Raw genomic sequence first — 23450 nt, 5'->3', positions numbered from 1 at the left:
ATTATATTATTACAGAGAAAAAGTTATCAAATCAATGACCAAAATTTCTACTTGAAGAAATTATAAAAAGGAGAGCATCAGTAATTAAGTAGAAGGAAGTAAAAATAAAGACAACTACAAAAAACAATGAAACATCATTAAAAAAATGAAACTACCAAAGCAATAGAGAAAAATCAATAAACCCAAATGCTGGTTATTTGAGAAAATCCATAATATTGATTGAAAACTCTGAACAGGCTGATTAGGAAACAAAGGAGACACAAATTATCACTATCACGAATAAAAAAGGGACTATAACTACAGAGCCTACAGATGTTAGAAGAAATGTAAGGCAATATAATGAAGAACTGTATGCCAACATATTCATCAATTTGAGGCAATGGATGACATATTTTGAAAGACACAAAGTACCAAAGCTTACTCGAAATAGAATAGATGAGCTAAATAGTCCTTCATCTATTTTTAAAAATTGAAATTAGAGTTAAAATATCCCCCCCAAAAGAAAATCCTAGGCCCAGATAACTTCATTGATAAATTATACCAGGCTTTTAAGGAAGAAATAATACCAATCCTACATAAACTCTTCCAAGAAACAAAAGAGGAGGGAATGTTTTCCAACTCATTTTAGGAAGCTATCATTAACTTGTTACCACAACAATGGAAAGATATCGCTAGAAAATTACAGATATTTATCCTTTATGAATATAGATGCAAAAATCTTTAGCAAACCATTAATAATTTGAATCCAGAAATATAAAAAGGATACTATATCTTGACCAATGAAAGGTACACAGACTGAAAAAGAAGAGGTAAAACCTTCTCTTTTTTTGGCGGGGGTGAGGGTTAATTTTTTACTGTAAACTAACATTAGACTTACGGAAAAATAGTAAAAACAGTACAGAGAGTTCATGTATACTCTTCACCCAACTTCCCCTGATGTTAACACCTTACAAGGCCATAGTACATTTAATTAGCAACACCATGAAATTAACATGGGTACAATACTGTTAACTGAGCTACAGACCTTATATGATTTTCCCAGTTTTTCCACAAATGTCCTTTCTCTGTTCTACAGTCCTATCTAGGATCCCACATTGCATTTATTTATTTTTTAAATTTTTTATTGGAGTATAGTTGCTTTACAATGTTGTGTTAGTTTCTACTGTACAGCAAAGTGAATCAGCTATACGTATACACATATCCCCTCTTTTTTGGATTTCCTTCCCATTTAAGTCACTGCAGAGCACTGAGTAGAGTTCCCTGTGCTATACAGTAGATTCTCATTAGTTATCTATTTTATATATAGTATCAATAGTGTTTATATGTCAATTCCCATCTCCCAATTCATCCCACCCCCCCTCCCCCTTGGTATCCATACATTTGTTCTCTATGTCTGTGTCTCTGTTTCTGCTTTGAAAATAAGATCATCTATACCATTTTTTTAGATTCCACATATATGCATTAATATATGATATTTGTTTTTCTCAAGAAGAGGTAAAACTTTTCTTGATTAGTATATGACAATGAACTTTTATGTATAAAATCCCAAGATGTCTTCAAAAAAAACTAAGAGTACTAGTAAGTGAAATTGGCAAGGTTACAGAATAAAAGGTCAATATACAAAAATGAATTGTACTTATATGCTAACAATTTGCATAACACTTGAACTTGAAATTTAAAAAGCAATACCATTTACAATAGCATGAAAAACATTAGATGTGGATAAATGTAATAAAAGGTGTGTAAAACATGTATCTTGAAAATTACAAAACATAACTGTAAGAAATGAAAGGAGACAAATAAATGGAGAGACAGATAAGCAAACTCTGTATAATGAAGATGTGAACTGTTCCCAAAATTTTCCATAGGGTGGATGAATTCCCAAGCAAAAATCCCAGCAAGTTTTTTGTAGACATTGAGAAGCAAAGGGGCCAAAGTGGGGGGCACTTTTGGTGTGATGGAAATATTCTATATCTTGATTGCAGTGGTGGTTACATGACTGCTTACATTTGCCAAAATTCTGAACTAAGTTAAAATTGGTGAATTTTAGTATATGCATATTATCCCTTGAGAGAGCTGATTTTTTTAAAGGTCCATATTTAAAAATTCAAAATTCAGAAAATTATAGCCTAAAATTTTGTTTTATGTGACATTCGTGTAGCGGAGTTTTCTAAGCTCTGTTTGTCAGTGTGCCTTGAGCTAGAGCTTGATGTCTATTTTGGTGCAGCACTTTGGTTTTTATTACAATTTTGTTCTAGCTCCTTTTTTTTCTTATCAAAAGTCAAATTACATATAAAAATTGGAAGCCAACTCAGTACAATTCTGCTCAATTTAGAATAGTCATGTTTTGTTCTAAGAAGTAGAACTGTAGGGCCTACAAACTTTTTTCCTTGTGAGTCTGGAAACCCTACGACAGGAGTGTAGGCCAGGATGCAGCCAGTGAGTGCTTCAGGGAGAGGGCAGAAGCTAGCTTCTCCCTGGGCAACTCTCACACCCGGAATCCTGGGATATTATTGCCCAACAAGGAGCCATCTGGATGGCTCACACCAGTGTAAACTTCATCATTAAGGGCAGGGTTAACATTTGGGAGTCACTGATCTATGGCACTTGGGTTACCATTCTGAGCATACAGGAGTGTTAAGTATAAAGGGTTTGGGAACAGGCCATCCTGGATTTGAATCCTGGTTCTGCTAATTCTTACCTGTGTGCCATTAGGAAAGTCATTTAACCTCTCTCAGCCTCAGTTTGCACAGCTCTAAAATGGAGATATATAAACACATCTCACAGCATTGATATGAAGATTAAATGAAATAATATATGCAGAGTGCCTAGTACAGTGCCTGGCACATAGTACTGCTAAATAAATAGGAGCGATTTCTATGTTCTCCCTTGGGTTTTCTGCATTCATGGATTGCAACCTGTTCAGTCCTCAGAATCTCAGAGAACCCTGGAAAGAAAAGGTGTTTGAACTCCTGAAAGAGAAAGGCAGAAGCCCAGGGACAGCAGCCAAGGAGGGAACAAGAGAAGGGCAACTTGAAATTGTCTGCCAGGAGGTGGAACTCAGCAGTTTGGGGAAATGGGAAGAAAGTATGGCTGGACCACTCCAGTACAGAGTTCCTGACTCATGATACTCATTATTTTTTTTTTTTTTTGGTGTGTTTCTTCTGCTTGTCAATTTTCAAAGTGTTTTCTTACATTTAAAAGATATTCTAATAAGACAGTTTAAAAAAAAAAATCTAAGGCAGATGTAATTAAAGTCCCTAATCAGCTGACTTTTTGTTAGTGAAGAGGGAGATTATTCCAGGTGGGTTTGACTTAATCAGTTGGAAGTTCTTTGAAGAGGGTTTAGGATGTTACTAAGTGAAAGAAGACCATCTAAAAAGGCTACATACCATATTATGTAGAAAGATCAGTGGTTGCCATGGACTTGGGAGAAGAGAAGGAAGAATAGGTGGAGCACAGGAGATTTTTAAGACAGCAAAACTATTCTGTATTACACTATAAGGGTGGATACATGTCATTATACGTTTTTCAAAACATACACAATATATAATACAAAGGGTGAAGCCTAATGTTAACTATGGACTTTGGTTGACAATGATGTGTCATTGTTGGTTCATTGATTGTAACAACTGTACCACAATGTGTAGAATGTTGATGGTAAGGGAGGCTGCATGCGTGTGGGGAAGGGGTATGTGGGGAAGTGGGTACGTGGGGAAGGGGTATGTGGGGACTCTCTGTACTTTCTTCTCAGCTTCCCTATGAACCTAAAACTGTCCTAAAAAATAAAGTCCATTAATTTTTTTTAAAAATGAAACAAACCACCCATGATCCCACCACTTATTAAAAATATTCTCATTTTTGTAAGTGGCTCTTATGCACATACACACACATTTCCATATAGCTGTGATTATTGAGGGAAAATCACTTGAGCTTCTGCATTTTAGTTTAACACAGGATGGTATATCCATTGCTTACCAGAACCCAATGGTTTTAATTGCCAGATGTATTAGATACCAAAACTTAATGGAGACGCAAAGGGTAGGAAGCTAACATTTATGGAGAACTTACAAGGTACAGGCCCTGTGCCAGGTGCTTTACACATTTCATTTTATTTAATTCTCATAACAAGCTTATGAGGGTGCTATTATCTTCATTTTATAGAGAAGCAAACTGTAATTTTAAAATAACTCAATTATCAGATTAACCAAAGACCATCCTTGGACAAGCTGAGATGTTATTGGTGATACACCCAACCCAGATTTTCTTATGATATGAAGAATAAGTCAGAATAATATTTACCAAAGTGTGTTTTATACAACCCCATTTTTCTAGGAAATTTAAAAGTAGATATAGATAGATAGATAGATAGATAGATAGATAGATAGATAGAGACAGTCATATATATAATTGTGGATGCGTATGTCTCTTTCTTTCTCCTAAAATATTTGAGAAGTTCTAGGTGAATATTTTTGAAGCTTTTTTCCTATAGGAAATCTCAGGGCTTTTATATAGTAATGTACACTGAATTTTTGTCCTTTCTCATTTTTTGGAGCAAGAATATTACAGCACTAGTTCCATCAAACACACTTTGGGAAATCCTGACCTATAAAATTATTCGTAATTTTTTCAGTGGACTCACAGGTTAATTTTAAGAATTCCCAGAATATGTTCTATGACAGTGTCCATAAAAAATTTCAAATTTCATCTTATTATTTATTTTATCAAATGAATAACATACCTTGGGGTTAAGCCATAAAATGATGTAGAAGAATAGAATTGTAGACCTGGAAAAGATCACAAGAACTCAAATCAGCCATCTCCCAGACTTCAGAGAGGACCACACCTAAGCCTTCATGGACAGATGGGTATCTAACTTGCTGTAAAAGACCTCCAGGGAAGAAAATTCCATAACCTCCCTGTAACGTATGCCAGAAGATGCCCAGCTTTTGTGAGAAAATGATGAGCTCCTAGAAGCTCTTCTAGTTTATCCTGCAAATAGTTAGTGCTTCATCATCACGATGGCATGTTATATGCAGGTGTTTAGATTAAGCAAAGGGTACAGGTAAAGAAAGTAAGATGAAGATACCTATATCTATCTATACCTACGTCTATATTTATGTGAGGTATCTTATATATAAGATATAGATCTATCTATAGAGAGAATGTAGGAATTTAAAGTGTCATCTCAGAATCCTCTTTGACTTCTTCTTCTACCTATTTTCACAGTTTCAATTAGTCATCTCATCCTGTAACTTTCTCCTTTGAAGTGTCTCTTGATTCAATCCCCTCCTCTTTTTCCCTTGCCACCCATAGTTGAAGCTCTCATTCTTGCTGGCTTGGATTTCTCAAGTAGCTCTTGACTAATTGCCCTACCTCTAGACTCTCTTCTTTCTAACTTGCCCCAGTGCTAAAACATTCATCCTCTAAGTGCAGCTCTATCGTGTTACTGTCATGTCCAACATTTTTGATGACTTCCTATTGCCTGCGTATAAATGTGAACTCCATAGACTGGCCTGTTTAGCTCCTTGTGGTTTGACCCTAACTTCCCTTCCCAGTCTCATCTCCAGTTATTCTTCACCATACTTTCAACACATTGCTCATAGTGAACATTCTTTCCTGACCCTATGGATTTTTATGCCTTCCATTTTTTTTTTTTTTTATTCCTTCTGCCCCCAATTCCATTTTCTCCTCTCTTTGTTATGTTCTTATCCATCTTCAAGTCCTAGCTCCTTTGTAGAATCTGCCTACGTCTCCCTAGGCCAAACTAATTATTTTCTCACCTTTTTTGCTTTCCAAAACTTTTGTGCATAACTCACTCACATCACTTAGAAAGTTATGACATGAAATATGGCAGATATTCAACCAGTGGGTAATGTGACTTTGGTAAGTGCCATGGGGAGGGGTGACAGGCAGAGAGGCCAAGAGGAGTGAGCACAGGTGAGACCAGGACTGACTGTCTACAGCAAAGGAACATGGTGATCATGAGGATGGTGATAGAAAGACACTTCCCCCGGGGAATGAGCAGACTCTGTCTATAATCCAGGAAAGATGGACAGGCACCGGGCTGAGGGCAGGCAGAAGCTCCTCGATGTCCTCCAGAACAAAGGACACATGACAGAGGGGAGACAGCAGCCACAGAAGCAAAGAACCTCCAGAGGAAGAACTTCCTTCTTCTCTGCCATACCCAGAACAAGTGACGAACTATGTCAAGGCCAGGAACTTTGGAGGAAGGGAACGGGTAGTTGCCACCATCACATCACAAGCACAGCTTTAACACTGTTTTATGTTGTGGTGGTTTGTATCTCTCTATGGGAAGAATACCTGTCTAGCATTTCAGTTGTTCTCAGGAGTTCTGGTGGGAGAGGAGGTGGTAGACTAACATGGCAACACTCTCTGAAATTCACTACCTGCAGACATTTCAAATAAATTGCAGTGATGAATGTGTTTAAGGGTGTTGTTGAATCAGTGAATGAATACATGAACTAGAAATGGAGGGCTTTCTTAGGAAATATCCATTTAAGAAGGTCTCAACAGTTCACAATCAATTTAAGCACAGTGACATAAAACTGATTCTTTAAAACACTTACCATAACTTACACATGTAAACAACTATTTTTTTTCTTCGAGTAGTTACCTTAGGTAACTGCACATTTAGGAAAATCATATTGCCATTTCTGTTTTGTTATGATTTATTGAATGCCTACCATGTGCTGGACCCTGCTATGAATGCTTTATAATCTCTAATCTTAGAGCATTAGAGCATTCATAGGAGGTAAGCATTGCTATCTTAAGTTTATAGATGAGAAAACTGAGTAACTTCTTCCCAAAGGGCAACAGCTTGGTCAGCTGGTAGCAGAGCTAGTTGTTGGTCAAAATTCAGTTTGAGACTAAAGCTCATGTTCTTCTTATTCTGCCATGTTGACTCAAAACATTTATTTGGAAATGGTTTTAGAACCTAAGGTATATTCATTTAATATACTCAATAGTAACGAATCTTTTTACTTTCAGGATGAATTTGAGTTTAAAAAATAGTCAATAGTCAAAAGACTTTTGGAACCAAGTGTGGTGAACATGGTAGAAGATTGGGGTACATTAATATGATTTGGGACCAAAAATGAAGTGTGACTCTGGAGGAAATACATTGAATGACGTGTGATTTTTTAACTGAGTTAAAAGATAATTTAAAATATCATTGGTTTTGGATTTCTAAACCACCACAGATCCTGAAAGAGTGGGATTAGGTATAGAAAGTGTGAACATTTTACTTTTATATCAAACCTATAATCCCACCCTTGACAAACCTTAGAAGTTTGGAAGGGCTGTTAGAGGCCACTGAATTTTTTTTCAAATTCCGTATCAGTGAGTGGCAGAGCAAACCCTTGAACCCCAGACACTCAGCTTGCAAGTCCTTTCCAGTGTGTCCTGGCCCCCAAACACTTTGGGAAATGCTTTTAGAGTCCAAAGTCCTGGCTAGTGAGCCTTCATCCTGTGCTTAAAACCTCCGGGGATGATGAGGACACCTCATCTCTGACCCTTGATCAGATTATAACCATCAGGACATAATTTTTGGTATATTGAGCAGAAATTCTCCTCCATGTATTACGTACTTCAAGATTTTGAGAAATGATTGCAATTTCATGAGCTAAAAAGGAAGAAGTTAATTTACACATATTCTAAAGATATGTCCCTCAAATGAAATTAAAGTTCCAAAGAAGATATACCTCATTGCCCCTTACCAGACTATTTTTTTTTTCCATCACTCAACCCAACTTTCAGAGTAGACTCAAAGGAAAAGCACTGAAATACTTTTCTGACTTTTCCATATTTAGCACAACACCACACAAAATTGCTAAATACCATATAACCACACTTACCATCCTGGGGCCTATAAATTCAGAATTCAGACACTTGATTACAAACCACAGAATCACTCTGTTTAAGAAATAGTATGTGGTATTGTAAGGGAACTGCCCCTATTTAGATGTTCTTCTGGTTATTAACTTAGTAACATGGGCTTTTTCCTTGCCTCTGCTTTCTCAATCCTTCTACCATGGCTGTCATCTCCAATTTCTGGTACAATTTTGTGAGTATTTGGGATGTATGCCTGCAAGAGTTGGGGGAGCATTTTCTGCCTTAATTATAGTCTTAAAGGAAAATAAGCACATACGTTTTCTGTTTCGGTAAAATTCCATAGCAAAACAGGAGTCAATCACCAATTTTAGGAGAGTGAAGGTATGACAGAAAATTCACTCTTCCCGTCTAGGGGGGCCCAGGCACCTCTGTACACTATTTTCATGCTAATTCAGCTGTGAGGCTCCCACTCCCTCTCAGGATTCACAAGCCATCCCCTTCTGTTCCACACCTTTACACCAACGTCTGATCAGACCCACTAGTCATGCTAAAGTATAAATGATGGGCGCCACAACAAATGTTTTTACATTTTTATAGTGATCAAAACTGTAAGCTAACCCAGTGGAGAGCACTCACCCTGCACAGGGAGATAGATGCCTTAGAAAAATCTATGAGTCATTTCGTCAAACTTGGCTTTCCCCTACCCTTTATTGAGGCCACTACTGTTAAATAGATTAAAAATTATAAAAGTTTTAAATGCTTAAGTGTTCTTCGCGACAGAATTTTAGTTTTTAAATATAAATCCCTCATTTCATCCCTCTATGCGAGTAAATGCTTCTTATAACTCAGAAGCCATGTCACCACACTAAGAATTCTTTCATAATTTTAAAAGCTCATATTGAGACTTTTCTATGTTCCGGAGACATGCTGAGTGTTTTGCTTTGCAGCAAATCTTAGGAAGTAGATACCATTCTCTCCATTTCACAAAGATGATTATGAATGAGAATAGTTATGTATCTTAAGCACAATCAAAGAATTATTACGTGAAAGACAAGATTGCAGCCTATCCCCTTAACCATTATGCTGGAAAATCTTTCTAGATTGCATAAGACGAGAAATTTTATATCAACCTTGGTTTTTGGATGCAAGCAGCAGATACTGATTCTGGCTTATTTTAGAAAAAAAAGATAATGGGGAGCTCATAGAAGCTCTGGGAGTGCTGGAAATCCAGGCTCAGAGGCACTGCAGTCAGGAACAATACCAAATTTACACTGCAAAATGGGTCCAGGAAGGATGGCCCTGGAAGTGCTGTTGTTGAGTCCTAAACACACAATTAAGCTGTGGACATGAATGACTTCAGACACTGAACACAGCTGCTGGACCTGCTGCTCTGTTGCACCAAGAACTTGATCTCATAGCAATGGCCTCCACTGCCAGAGGAGCTTTGTCTCAGTGCTTCTTTACTTGCATCTTTAGTCCCCTAGTCAAAGGCCAAAGTAGATGTATTTGATTGGTACAGGCTAGGTCACATGCCCACATACTAGCTGCAAGGGGGATTGGGAAAGTGAGCTGGGGGCATTTTTGACTTCAGTGATGACAGATGTGTGCGTCTCCCATCAAAAACCCATAAGATGGATAACTGCCCATTGGGAACAAGGGTCAGATGCTTGGCAGCCAGAAGGAATAACAGATGCCTGCTACACCTGAGAAATAGCATGGCAAGCTTCTCTAGCCCCGCACAATTTACTCCTTCATCCTTATGAGCATAAGATGCTCCTGTCTCCCTACACTGTGATTATAAGATCATTAGCACTTATAGCCGTGCTTTGTGGTTCACCAGAGTGTTCTGTGGACGATGAATGGTGTCTGCAGAGATCCTGAGTCATGCATGGCTACTACTTAAAAAAGAAGACAAAAGAAAATTTTAAGTACTTTTGAAAGATTGGTTCTAGTGAATCAGTGCTCTGTGGATTGAGGCTAAAGAACATTGTGTCCAGAGTAACTGCATTTTGGATGAAAAAATAAGAGGAGAGCTTCTGTAAACTTGTAATTACCCTTCTGGTGTGTTCGTGGTAAATGCCAACAGTACGGATGTCAGCTTCCAGCTTGGACCAGTTTGTTGACCGGATCCATTTTATTTTCACCAGAACTCAACTCCCAGAGGTCCCCCACTATAAAAGAGAAAGAAGAGAAATATCTCTGTTAGAGGAAGAGTAATAAATCTCGGCTGTCGTGGACATCTGTTGTGTTTCTCTGCTCAGCATTCATTCTTTCTTCTTTCATTAACAGGATCACAGTATTCCTTTGGGAAAGACCCTACCCTCCTGGTTCTAGGGATGCTCTGGTTCTACTGTATGCAGTAATTGATTCAGAGAAACGCATATGATACAGAACATCCCAATCAGAACATTCCAGGTCTTTCCTGGAACTACTAGGAAAGAGAAATTCTCTACTGGAATGACTGAGTCAGTAGGCGGTACATGAATCTTTTGACAGACATCTTGCCACTTACAAAGGGAGAGCCTATCTGAGAACAGAGTCAACAGATAAACTCAAGCAGATATCTGAAAGAAGACTGAATACTTAGAACATCATTTTAACACCTAGATTGAACCAGGCTCAAAGCCAGTAACCTTGGGCTTTTCAAGTACCTGAACTTGTAAATGTCTTCTTTCCCTGAGGCTAGGGTGAGTTGGTCACCTGTCATATGCAACCAAAGAATCCCAACCAATTCACTGACTTTATTTTTAATTTCTGGAGTTCTGGGCTGCTTTGATTCAAGAAGCGCAATAATAAATCGTCTTGAACGCTGTAGAAGAGGCTCATAGTTTGGGTAGAGAACTTGGTCTAAAGGTTTTCTTCCAACATTGAGAGTCTAGGATTCTGTGAATAAAGACAAATGAGAAGCATTTGTTGAAATATATTAGATGCTATCTCAAGAAAGATAATAATGGGATTGCCATTTAGCACAACAGAAAACATTACCCAAATTAGGTTAGTAACTATTTTAAGTTCCATTTAACTTCTTGTGGTGATGCATTTCATAAGTACTTTGTAATTTCTAAGCTTGTGAGGCTTAAATAATTATGTAATTACTTTGCAACAACCACAGAACGCCACTTGAATTTTGCAGCTACTTTAAGCCATGTTAAGTTTTTCATTATAAATTATATTATGTTCAGTACATAATTTATAGTTTGTATGAAAAGAATAACCATATCATGCAACTATTCTGTAGTAGCATAGCAATTATCCCCATATTGTGGTAACTTCCAGTGGAATGGATCTTTCTTTTGTAATTACAAAAATGATAACATCACATCTGACGATTTCCTGGTGATAACATTTCTTACTATATATTCAACTATAATTTAGTTGCTTCTTCTTGGCCATTCTAGCTAAGCAAGAAAATAAATGGGGTAAAATGCTTTCCTGCCCCTTTAATATTCAATGATATTTAGCAAGTATATACTACAGGAACTGAAGCTTGAAAATAGATTATGTGTAAAGAGATCAAAGTATATTATTTGCCTCCGTTTATACTCTGGTAACAAATAGGCCTTGATTAGCTACAACAGTTCAAGATCAAGGAATCATGCAGGAAAGTTATATTTTATTGTAACGTAAACCCAGTTGACAAACTACCCTGAAAGATGTGGTGTGAGAGATAGGCTTCCGTATGGCCTGGAAGGAAAGTGAAGGGCACAGGATGTGGAATTAGAAACCTGAACTGAAGTCTAACTTTGCTACTTCCTAGCTAGGTGAGTTTACCAACTGTATAATCTCTCTGAGCTCGTTTCTTTTTTCTGTAGATTTGGCCAACTCTAATAAGGTTTGTTGCAAAACCAAATGATATAGTGTATTTGGAAGGATGTGTCAAATACTAACCAAATGTGAGGTAGTCTCAAAGAAGAAAGCCTTCTGTTCTCATCCAACTAATTTAGTTTGAAATAAAATACTCTTCTTTTATATAAACTTTTAAAATAGACCATGCCTACTCTGTGCAAGATACTGTACAAATGCAAAGAATTCATTCTGGCATCTCTTTATTTTTTTGTACAATGTGGACTTTTTCCAAGAATTTCTATATATCCATTTTCCCCTAAAAAATGAGTGCTTTGAAATTTTACTTTATTAGTGAGAAGCACAAATTTTTGTAGACAATCAGAAGAAAACAATGTAAACCAGAAGATATTTCTTCACCAAAGGGTTCGGCTATGGGATAGACTGCAACTCCAGTCAGTTTCTAGAAAACAAGTATTTGAATCTTATCTGGAGGATATTAGTGTAATTTTTTAGGGGTTGTTAGAGTTAAGTATTAGGAAATTCTTTTAAAATTGTAGCCAGATATTATATAATTTTAAATAGGTAGTTTCAGTTTGGTGATCATCTTCAAATTACTAGATAGTAACTATTTGTTAAGTTTAATTGGTTTAATATAAAGTATAATGTTCACATAATTTTGTCTTGGATTTAAAAGAGTCTAGTTTGTTATTCTAAAATAGAAAGGGGGATTTTTAAAGGATATAAAAGACTTCTACAGAGCTTTGAACTTTGTGTTATGTAAATATCTGTATTGATACCATGAATACATACAATTGTAGCAGTGGTTCTTTGTTGATTCTTTAGAAGTAAATAAGGAATAAAGAATCAGATCATCTTCCCTTAAGGATTAAAGAAAAGAGCAACATCTTTCCAAGTTCAGTCTTTTTTTTTTTTTTAATCAGCATTGGGTATTGGAGTCCTTACTACACAAGAGGCCAGAGGTTCTAGTAACTTTGAACATGGCTGGCCAGGAATGTCTTTTTGTTTGTACTAAGCATTAAAGAGGTAAGCACTGAGGCATTGAAAAGGTTATGCACTGTGTGATAGCCCTAGCTTCCTGACAGTTCAATCAACTTTTTAAAAAAAATTTTCTTGTTGATTACATTTCTGTATAATTTTTCCAAGGCTGCTGTAAAAAGGACTTGGTAGCTTAAACAATGGAAAGTTATTGTCTCTTGGTTCTGGAAGCTAAAAGTCCAGTACCAAGGTGTTGGCAAGGTACACCTCCCATCTCCTTATAATACCCCCTTCTAATTCAAAAGCTAAGGTCACTCAAGTCTAAGTACCCATGACTAGAAACAGAAGCATCATCTTATTGTTTGAACTCATATGGAGGTTTTCCAACTATTTTTAATTCTTACAGATGCAACTGTTATTATTTAATGGTTAATGTTACTGTTAGTAATTAATAGATTTCTGAAAATTCTCTCTATGCATATATGACAGAGATTTTCCCTTCACCAAAACGACAGAAGTACACAAATGCAAAAAAAACCCACACCACATCTCAAAGCTGGTTGCTGCTTCTCAAAAGTTGGAATTATTGCTACATTACTGGGTACAAAAATAATTTCACAAACTCAAGTATGCATAAAATAAAATTACGTTATTTTCTATTTTGAACCCAAATTCTGCCAGGGTGACAGAATCCCAATTTCAACCAGTACAGGGTTTTACCTGATTTTTCCCAAGTTACAGCCAAGTAAGAATGCTTAAGTGTTACAAAGGGTCCATACAATTCTCAATTTCATCTGTCCATGCAGATTTACTCCATCTGGTCTTCTGCCATTTGTCCATGGCAGATGTGTTCTCTTAGGACATATCTCTCTGTGTATTTGATGCTGCTCCTGGGAAGATGGTAAGCATTCTGATGCTTCTGTGTCATGGTGGAACATGGAAACTCTACCTGGACATTAGGGTGCTGGCCATTTCTTCTCTGGGTTCTGGGTTCTGGCTGTCTATCTCTGGTCTCCCCCAGGAAATGAGCTCAAGCTCCTCTCCTTTTGGATTCCATGAACCTCTTTGCAGAGTTTTACCACCTTTTCAGGTCTTGGTAGCAAGATACACGCTCTGCACTACAATATCTATACTTTCAATTGCTTCTTTTCCATTTTTCTCCCTTGCAAGCTCAGATACCTGTGTAGGGGTGCAAGGTGTGTGTGTGTGTGTGTGTGTGTGTGTGTGTGTGTGTGTGTGTAAGCTTCACTCTTTATTTTTTTTCTCCCAAATCATCTATGTAGTGACTCATTTCAGTTCCTCTAAAGGTCTTAGTGATTGAAAGATAAAAGCCAGAAAAAGACTCCTTTGTCTGTCATGTCCATTTCTGAGGCAATAAGCATACATTCCCCCTGTTTTATGTGGGGGAAAGGCAAAGGGCAAAGTAAAATGCTGACAAAAGACTAATATTTAAATATATTATGTCATCATAATATCTTGCTTTTCTTATTTTCCCCCTCTATCTGATTTCTTCCCAGCTCTACAATGCACTAATTACGTATCGTAGCCTTAGGAAAGTTAATCAACTTCTTTTTACCTCAGTTTCTGCATCTGAAAGATGGATATAGTAACAGTGAGTTATTGTAAGAATTAAGTGCAAGAAATTGTGAAAAATGCTTAGGATACTGTCTGGCACTTAGTACTCACTATTAACTATTAGTATAATTACTATCATTCACACAACAATTAAGTGACTAAAACGGAAGAAGGAAGCTGGATATTTCTGCCTGTGGTAAAACTCATAATCCGAGGTCTCTCAGCTTCATCTTGATCAATGCATGAAGTGAAAGTGAGAAGGGTGACTTGCCTAAGAAAATCTTATTGCAAAGGGGGCTCTAGAATACAACATTCCTGATTCCCTGGGAATGCTGTGTATATATATATGAGTGGGTCCCTATGACAGAAAGGGCAGTAAAATGCTACCCACACATTTTTCCCACATGACTAAGGGCAGAAGCTAATTTGCTTTGCTCACAAAAGCCATTGCCGCTTTGGTATCATGCAGACTATTCAGTTAGGGACAGTAGTGAGTGGCTGGTTTCCTACCATCTTAGGATGTCAGATAGTCTTCAAGTGTTCTGTCCAGAAGAGGGAAGTATGTCTGATAATACTTTCCTGTGTGTCCTTGAGCATGGCACTTACCCACTCTGGTTCCCAACTTCCTCTACTGTGCACCACAGTAGTTGGACAAAGTAGTGTTTTGAGTGTTATACTGCTTTAGAACCAAAGCAGACTCCCAGAACTGGCATCTCTGCATTGTCACCAAGTTCCCTAAATGATTCTTAAGCACCTGGAGGTTTGGAAATGACTGGCCCCGAGTGTTCCTAAGGTTTCTCCCAGCTCTAACCTGCTTTGATTCTAAATTAAATTTCCATACCTCACACCCTGCCTGCAGCTTAGTCCAAATAGTGCTGCCCTCATATCCAAAAAATGGTTGATACAACATAAAATGCATATTTATTTCTGTAATGTTGTACTCAGAATAAATACAATAAATACTCTGAATGTCTTTAACTGCCCCCCATGGTCATCTAATTCAAATTTTCCATGAGAATATGGAAATATCTCTGGTTAGGATAAATCACTGCATTGCTTCTCTAATCTTTGAGGGTCACCAGAACATTTCTATAACATAATCCTTGGGGGACCCAGGCATATAGACTATGTTACAGGTGACACACTCTTCTAATGAGGTCCTTATGATATTTTTGGTGATGTATCCTTTAGGATGTATCCTCTTAGACATGCGTGGCTTCCCCACATCCCCTGTGAATCTACAGTGGCAGTGAGACTCTGGAGCTTCAGACATTGCAGAATGTAGGACACCCTCTGTCAATTCAAGCTTTAGGTTTAGTCAGTTTCGGCTTGGAAATATGGCTGATATTTTCTGACACAAGGTTTCCTCTCATGAGGACAAAGGACAAGTTAATTTTTCTCTTTGTTCACATGTTGAGCTGGGTTCCAGAGACAGGGCCCCGTGCACTGGAGCACACCTGCACCTCAGGGAAATCGCCCTGGGACCCTTCATTTCAATGCCAAGTGGCAGACACCTTGGGTCCAGTCTCCTCTGGAAACACAAAAGCATAATGATTATGTAACCATCTTGGAAAGCAGATATTTGACTTGAGATAACTGATTTCAACCTTAACTTCATTCCTTTGAAAAAATAAAAATAAAGCATTTGCTGCAAATGAAGTCCTGCCGCTTGTGGGATAGGAAGTGGCTGGTGCTCTATAGTGCAGAAACATGTCTTATGAATGCTTTCCCAGATTAGGCATAAACTGGTTTGGCTTTTGAGTCTGTCTGTACTGAAACTATTTTTTAGGATTCATCCTTAATCATATTTCCCATTAAAATAGTGCACGAACTCTTGTTAACTTGCTATTGTGTCACTCATGTCTTGACACATATTTTTCCTGTGATCTGAAACTGCAAATAATTTCTTATTTGTTGACAGACTCTTAATTCAAGAATCATTTCTGTAAAGATTCATTCAGCTGGCTACAGAGTTGTTATCCAGGTGATGACTTTATAAAACATTGTTCTTGTATTAAGAATAAGCTTTGATAAAATTGCTACAGAATCAATTAAATGCCTAAAGTAAGTGATACTACACTTACCTACATTCAGTTAAATGTATATATTCCTCCAGAGCTATGACATCTTGAGCTATTGAAAAATTATCTGTGATCTGTAAACTTAAAGAATCATTCTCTCTAATTAGAAAAGAATTTTCCCTCTGGCCCTTCCTTCTCTGTGTGTATTTACAGTGGTATTATCTGGTCAGGATGAGGGGACATATTGAATGCAGAGCAGAAAGATTTCTCAAAGCAAGTCCCACTCAGAGCTGTTCCTGACAAATATCAGGTGTTTTCCTCCTATGTGCTGATATAAATTAAGAATTGTAATTATTTCTTTTTGGTTTTTAAAGACTTTTTTAAAAGCCTAGCCAAAAATATGGATGAAAAGTGGCAAACACAAGTGCCATCCTTGTCAAGGGCTCTGTGAGCTTTTTGCCAAGGAGCCTAGGTGAGCTTTTCATTTGATTAATCACCTTAAATTGGCTGTTCATCTCCCAAAGCCAATAATTACTCCAAAATACCCAATTTGCCTTTTTCACTCTGAAATTTATGACCATATAATTAATGAGCCTCTTAATTCTATGTTGTGCATTGACTTATTCAGCAATGAAACATGACACTGTGTTAGGATTAGATCATTGGGTTCTTTCCAATAACTGAAATATTAGATTTCTAAAAAATGTGCTGTAGCATGTCCAAGCCAATTCACGATTAGATGGCTCAATAGGCAAATTACCCATCTGTGTAATATGTCACTATCAAATCTTCTTATCTTTTTCAACATCAGCAATTCCCCATTTCTTTTCTATTCATCATCCAGTTCTAGGGGGCGTATCATGGACCTGGGCATTTAAAAAATAATAATTATGGAAAAAATTCACCATAGAAACTGAGTTTTAGCAGCTTGGTATTCATTTCCCCTTTTAAAAGTGGGCTCAGAAATGTCCACCTTATTTTATGTGCCTATGTGTGGATTTAGCTGATTACTATTTCAGGCTCTAGACTTCAACATAATTAGCATGCAAGCTTCCATGTCACAGGAACACCTTAAAAGTACCATTTGAGGAAGACAATAGTAAACTATTATGGGGCCAATTAAATGCTTTGAAATACTTAGACATGAGAGTTAGAGATAGATAAGCAAATAGTATCTTCTAAATCTTTTTTTATTATTTGCTTGCACTATAATTCTGCAATTTAAGTTGGTAACTTCTTTGTAATTGCCAGTGCTCTTTAAAACATCTTGGGAATGTTTATATAGAGAAAGATTCTCTTACCACTCAGCTTATATTATACTGGAAAAGAAAACTACACACCAAAGTATATAAGAATTCATAAAAGGGAAATTGAACCTATTTTATATGTACATTTTATATGCTTATATGTACATCTAATTTTAGGATGCATTTCTGAAAGTTTCATGGACACTTTGAAGCTCTTCAAGAGAATTCAGAATAAGAATGTAGGCAAAAAGAAAAAGATTTATATCTTTTCTGCATAAAAATGGAACTCAAAAAACATGTGAATCAAAATAAACAGCAAATGAGAAACTTGGAAAAAATACTTGAATGCTGTGTCAAACAAGTATAATATCCTACATATATAAAGAGCTCTTAGAAATCAAATAGAGACACATTAATACTCCCAATGAAAAAAATAAATGAATGAGAAGACAATTCACAAATGCCAATAGACATACAAAGTATTTGTTGTATAAACATAGAAAAAAACTCTGGAAGCCTGAACTCTCATAGGAAGATGAGTTCTTCTGTCTTATTGAATCATATTGAGGGGCTAAGAAAAGGTGACTTGGAGTATCAGAGAACTGGAAATCTATAGAGAAGAGAAGTGAGTCTTTTCCTTTTGGGTTACTGTAAGTCTTTTATCCACAATTGCCCCATGGTTTTAATTTTGTTTTTGTTGTTTTAAAAATATAGATATTAAGTTGTTTCAGCAGCATTAGTTGAAAATATCATTCTTTATTGAATTTCCCTTGCATCTGCCAAAACTTAATTGATGATCCCTATGAATCTATTTCTATATTCTCTATTATGTTCCACTGATCTCTGTGTATATCCATTTGCCAATATCATACTGTTATGCTTAATGCAATTTTCAGTAAGCCTTGAAAGCAGGTAGTATGAGCCCTCCAAATTTGTTCTTTTTCAAAATTGTTTTGACTATTCTAGATCCTTGGAATTTTCATATAAATTTTAGAATCAGCCTATCAATTTCAAAAAAATTCTATTGAGATTTTGATTGGGATTGTAGTGACTCTATAGAGCAGTTGGAAAGAATTGACATCTTAACATCTTAACAATATTCAATATTTCAATCCATCAATAAAGCTTTCATTTAAGTCTTCTTTGTTTTCTTTCAATTAGTGTTTTGTAGTTTTTTCGCATACAGATCTTGCATGTTTTGTAGATTTATACCTAAGTACTCCATGGTTTTGGTGCTATTTTAAATTATACTGCTTTAAAATTTTTGAGGTACAAGATTAATTCAATGGAGAGTGGACAGTCTTTTCAATAAATGGCACTGTAACATTTGTACTTTCAAGTACAAAAAAATAATGAACCTCAACCCATACACTGCAATCCATACCTTGAACTTCAACCCCTACCTGAGACAATTAATTCTAAATGGGTCATAGAGCCAATGTAGAACCTAAAACTTTAAATCTTTTGGAAGAAGATACTGGTGAAAAATTTTTTGCCCTTTGGATTATGCAAAGATTTCTTAGAGATGACACCAGAAACATAATCACTAAAAGAAAGAAATTGATAAATTGGACTTTACCAAAATTATAAACTTCTGCTCTTTAGAACATGCTCTTAAGAGAATGAAAAGAAACTGACAAAATAATATAAAATATTTTCAAAATACATAACTGATAAAATACTTGTATCCAGAATATATAAATAACTCTCAGAACTCAAGTAACCAAACAGCTCAATAAAAAAATGAGCAAAAGACTTGAACTGACACATTGCCAAAGGTATATGAATGATAATCAAGAACATGAAAAGATGATCAACATCATTAGTCACTAGTGAAATGAAAATTAAAACTACATGAGATATTGTTACATACCCATGAAAAAGGCTAAAATAAAAATCCCTGACAATACCAAGGTTTGGTATGGATGTGGAGAAATTGGAACTCTCATACATTGTTGGTGAGAATGCAGAAAGGTACAGCAACTTTGCAAAACAATCTGATGGTTAAATGTGTACTTACGGTATAATCCAGCAATTCCATTCCTAAGTATTTACCCAAGTGAGATGAAAACCTATATCCACACAAATGTTTATAGACTCTTTATTCATAATCATCCAAAACTGTAAACAACACAAACATCCTTCACCTGGATAATGGATAAATAACTGTGGTACATTCATACAATGGATTACTACTCAGTGACAAAAATGGATGAATTATTGATATATACAACATCGATGAATCTCAAATGCATTATGCTAAGTGAATGAAGCCCGATCCAAAGGCTAAATATTCTATAATTTCATTTATATGTCATTCAAAGATATATGGTCCCAAAAGAGGTGAGAATGGGTAAAGTCTGGAGCAGAAGATGCATCTGACTAAACAGTACATGAAGGAATTTTGGAGGTGATGTGATTTTTCAATATCTTTATTGTGGTATGAACTGTACACTAGAAAGTGTGAGTTTTAACTGTATATGAGTTATACCTTAATCTCTGAAAATATTAGTCTAGAGAAATCTCCCCAACTGATTTGGGACCTTATTTTTGATTCTACTGTTGATTCTCATCCTTTACATTGGAAAGAGCCAGTCAGTTATAAATTGCAAAATATGGGAGATTTTTGTGGGAAAGGGAAGATGAAGTCCTGTCTGTACTAACTATACAGAGATACAGAAGGATGTGTTTATAATTAGAAATCAAACAAGAAAACAAAGAATATAAAAGTCTGTGGTATATTTCATATTCGTGGAAGAATTAATATTTTTAAGTGTCCACATCGAAGGTGATCTACAGATTCAATGCAATCCCTATCAAAATTCTAATGGCATTTTTCACAGAAATAGAAAAAAACAATCCTAAAATTCATATGGAATCACAAAGGACCCCAAATAGCAAAGGCAATCCTAAGAAAGAAGGACAAAGCTGGAGATATTACAGTTCCTGATTTTGAACTATATTTCAAGGTTATAGTAATCAAAACAGTATGGCACTGGCATAAAAACAGACACAAAAATTGATGGAACAGAATAGAAAACCCAGGAATAAATCCGTGCATATATGGTCAATTGATTTTCCACAAAGGAGCCAAGAATATACAATGGGGAAGGGATATTTTCTTCAATAAATGGTACTGGAAAAACTGGATAGCCACATGCAAAAAAATGAAACTAGATCCCTATCTTACACTATACACAAACATCAACTCAAAATGGATTAAAGACTTGAATGTAAGACTGGAAAATGTAAAACTCCTAGAAGAAAACATAGCAGGTAAGCTCCTTTACATTGGTCTTGGCAATTATTTTTTTGGATTTGACACCGAAAGCAAAGGAAACAAAAGCAAAAATAAACAAATGGGACTACAGCAAACTAAAAATCTTCTGCACAGCAAAAGAAAACATCAACAAAATGAAAAGGCAACCTATGGAATGGGAGAAAATATTTGCAAACCACATATTCTATAAGGGTTTAATATCCAAAGTATACAAGGAACTCATACAACTCAATATCAAAAAAACCAAATAACCCAATTTAAAAATGGGCAGAGAATTCCCTGGCAGTCCAGTGGTTAGAATTTGGTGTTTTCACTGCTGTGGCCTGGGTTCAATCCCTGGTCAGGGAACTAAGATCTCGAAAGCCATGCAGTGCAGCCAGAGAAAAAAAATATGGGCAAAGGGTCTGAATAGACATTTTTCCAAGGAAAACATACAAATGGCCAATAGATACATGAAAAACTGTTCAACATCACTAACATCAGGAAAATACAAATGAAAACCACAATAAGATATCACCACATACAGCTAAGATGTCTATTATTAAAAAGACAAGAAATAATGAATGCTGGTGAGGATGTGAAGAAAAGGGAACTCTGTACATTGTTGGTGGGAATGTAAACTAGTACAGCCACTGTGGAAAACAGTATGGAGATTCCTCAGGAAATTAAAAATAGAACTACCATATGATCCAGCAACCCCACTTCTGATTATATATCCAGAGGAAATGAAATCACTATCTTGAAGCAACATCTGTACTCCCATGTTCATTATTCACAATAGTCAAGGTATGGAAACATTGTCCACTGACGGAGAAACAGAGAAACAGATAAAGAAGATGCTGTGTGTGTGTGTGCACGTGTGTGTGTGTGTGTGTGTGTGTGTATACACACAATGGAATATTATTCAGCCTTTAAAAAGTAGGAAATTCTGCCATTTGCGACAACATGGATGAAACTGGAAGGCATTTTGCTAACTGAAATATGCTGGGGAAAGACAAGTACTGCATGGTATCATTTATATGTGGAATCTAAAAAAAGAAAAAGTCAAAGTCAATAGAAACAGAATAGAATGGTTGTTGACAAGGGCTGAGAGGTGAGGAAAATAGGGAGAGGCTGGTTAAAGGGTATAAACTTTCAGTTTTAAGATGAATAAAGTGTGATCTAATGTGTAACAGTGACTATAGTTGGTAACACTGTATTATATAACTGAATTTGCTAAGAGAGTAGAAATTACGTGTTCTCACCAAAAGAAAGGTAAATATGGTGAGATGAAGGATTTGGTAACTGAATGGTGGGAATCCTTTCACAATGTGTACATATATCAAACCTTCATGTTGTACACTTTAGATATATTATAATTTTATATGTCAATTATACCTCAATAAAGCTGAAAAAAACCCTAAAGATGGAAAAAAATTTAATAAATAAAAATAAAACTCTATCGTATATTTTAAATCTCACGTGCTGTGTGACTAGAATTTTGGTTCTTTTATTTTCCTCATAGTGGGGTGTTGGTTATTCAGCAAGCAAGCCCATCCCTACTCTTTCCTCTGAATGAATGATTTCAAAATATTCTGAACTTGAGGCAATTTTTATAGTAGAGAATTGCTGCATTAAAGGCCACATAAAATGTATGATGTCAATAAGTTATATTAAACACCCTCTGTGAAATATGCTGCAGCAAACTGCATTTTATAGAACTCTAGCCTCTTGAGATTTAAATCCAACCCAAATGGAATTTTCTCCTTTAAATCAGGGAACTCTTTTCAACTGACACTTTCTGTACTCAGTTTGCAACACAGTTTATCATATGGTTTATTAACTACAAAAATAATAAATTAAATGAAAGTATTGACAGACTTTTTGTCTGGTGTTGGCATCTCTAGAGCTTCTGTGATGTGGAAGAGATGCTGAGGATAACTTTTTATTTTTCACTCAACTGAGCTATATGATCAGCTTATGTGGAATGCAAACTTAACAGGCAGTAAGGGCTGAGGACTTGCCAACACTAACCAAGTCAATTCAATGCCTGCAAGTGTTTTGAGTAACTCTAATCTACTCTCCTCACTGAATCCTGGGAAATCCTAAAACCCAATCTGTTACTTAGGCTCTCCATTGCCCTTAGATAAAGTTAAAAATCCTTAACAGGATTTCCAAGGCTCATCTTATGTTCCTGGCTCTCTCACACTGCAGTCTCTCCAGGCTTACTTATTTTTCCAGTTCTCCAAACTCAACCCTCTCACTCCCAATTCCACATACTTGGATAGAAAACCATCCTTGTAAACTGGCATTACCAATACATACCATTTCAAGTACTCTGCTGCATCAGATCTAAGTTGCACCTTAAAAAATCAGTGTATGGCATCCTATGTATGAGGGTGTAGCAGTAGTTTGGGAATACTGAAACTGCGATTGCTGCTTCCTTCCCACATGTACAATGGCATGCCTGTTGGGACAGCTGCTACTCTAAGATAAACATAGAGGAGGGGGCTTTGGCATAGAGCTATTGAGCTTTGCCTCCTTGAGAGCTTCAGTGATGGCTTTGCCCTGAGCAATTTTCCACGGGATTAGCAGGGTTTGAAATCTGTTGATGTTTTCTGAGGACACACTGGAGTAAAAACACAGAAAAATATGATTCTTAGGGATAAATTCATTGAGAGCTTGGCATTTGCCCCATAAAACTAGAAAGTA

Source organism: Balaenoptera borealis (genome assembly GCF_965194805.1).
Source record: "Balaenoptera borealis genome assembly, chromosome: 3".
Lineage (NCBI taxonomy): Eukaryota > Metazoa > Chordata > Mammalia > Artiodactyla > Balaenopteridae > Balaenoptera > Balaenoptera borealis.
The sequence above is the reverse complement of the archived record's forward strand: the minus strand, read 5'-3'. Positions refer to the sequence as shown.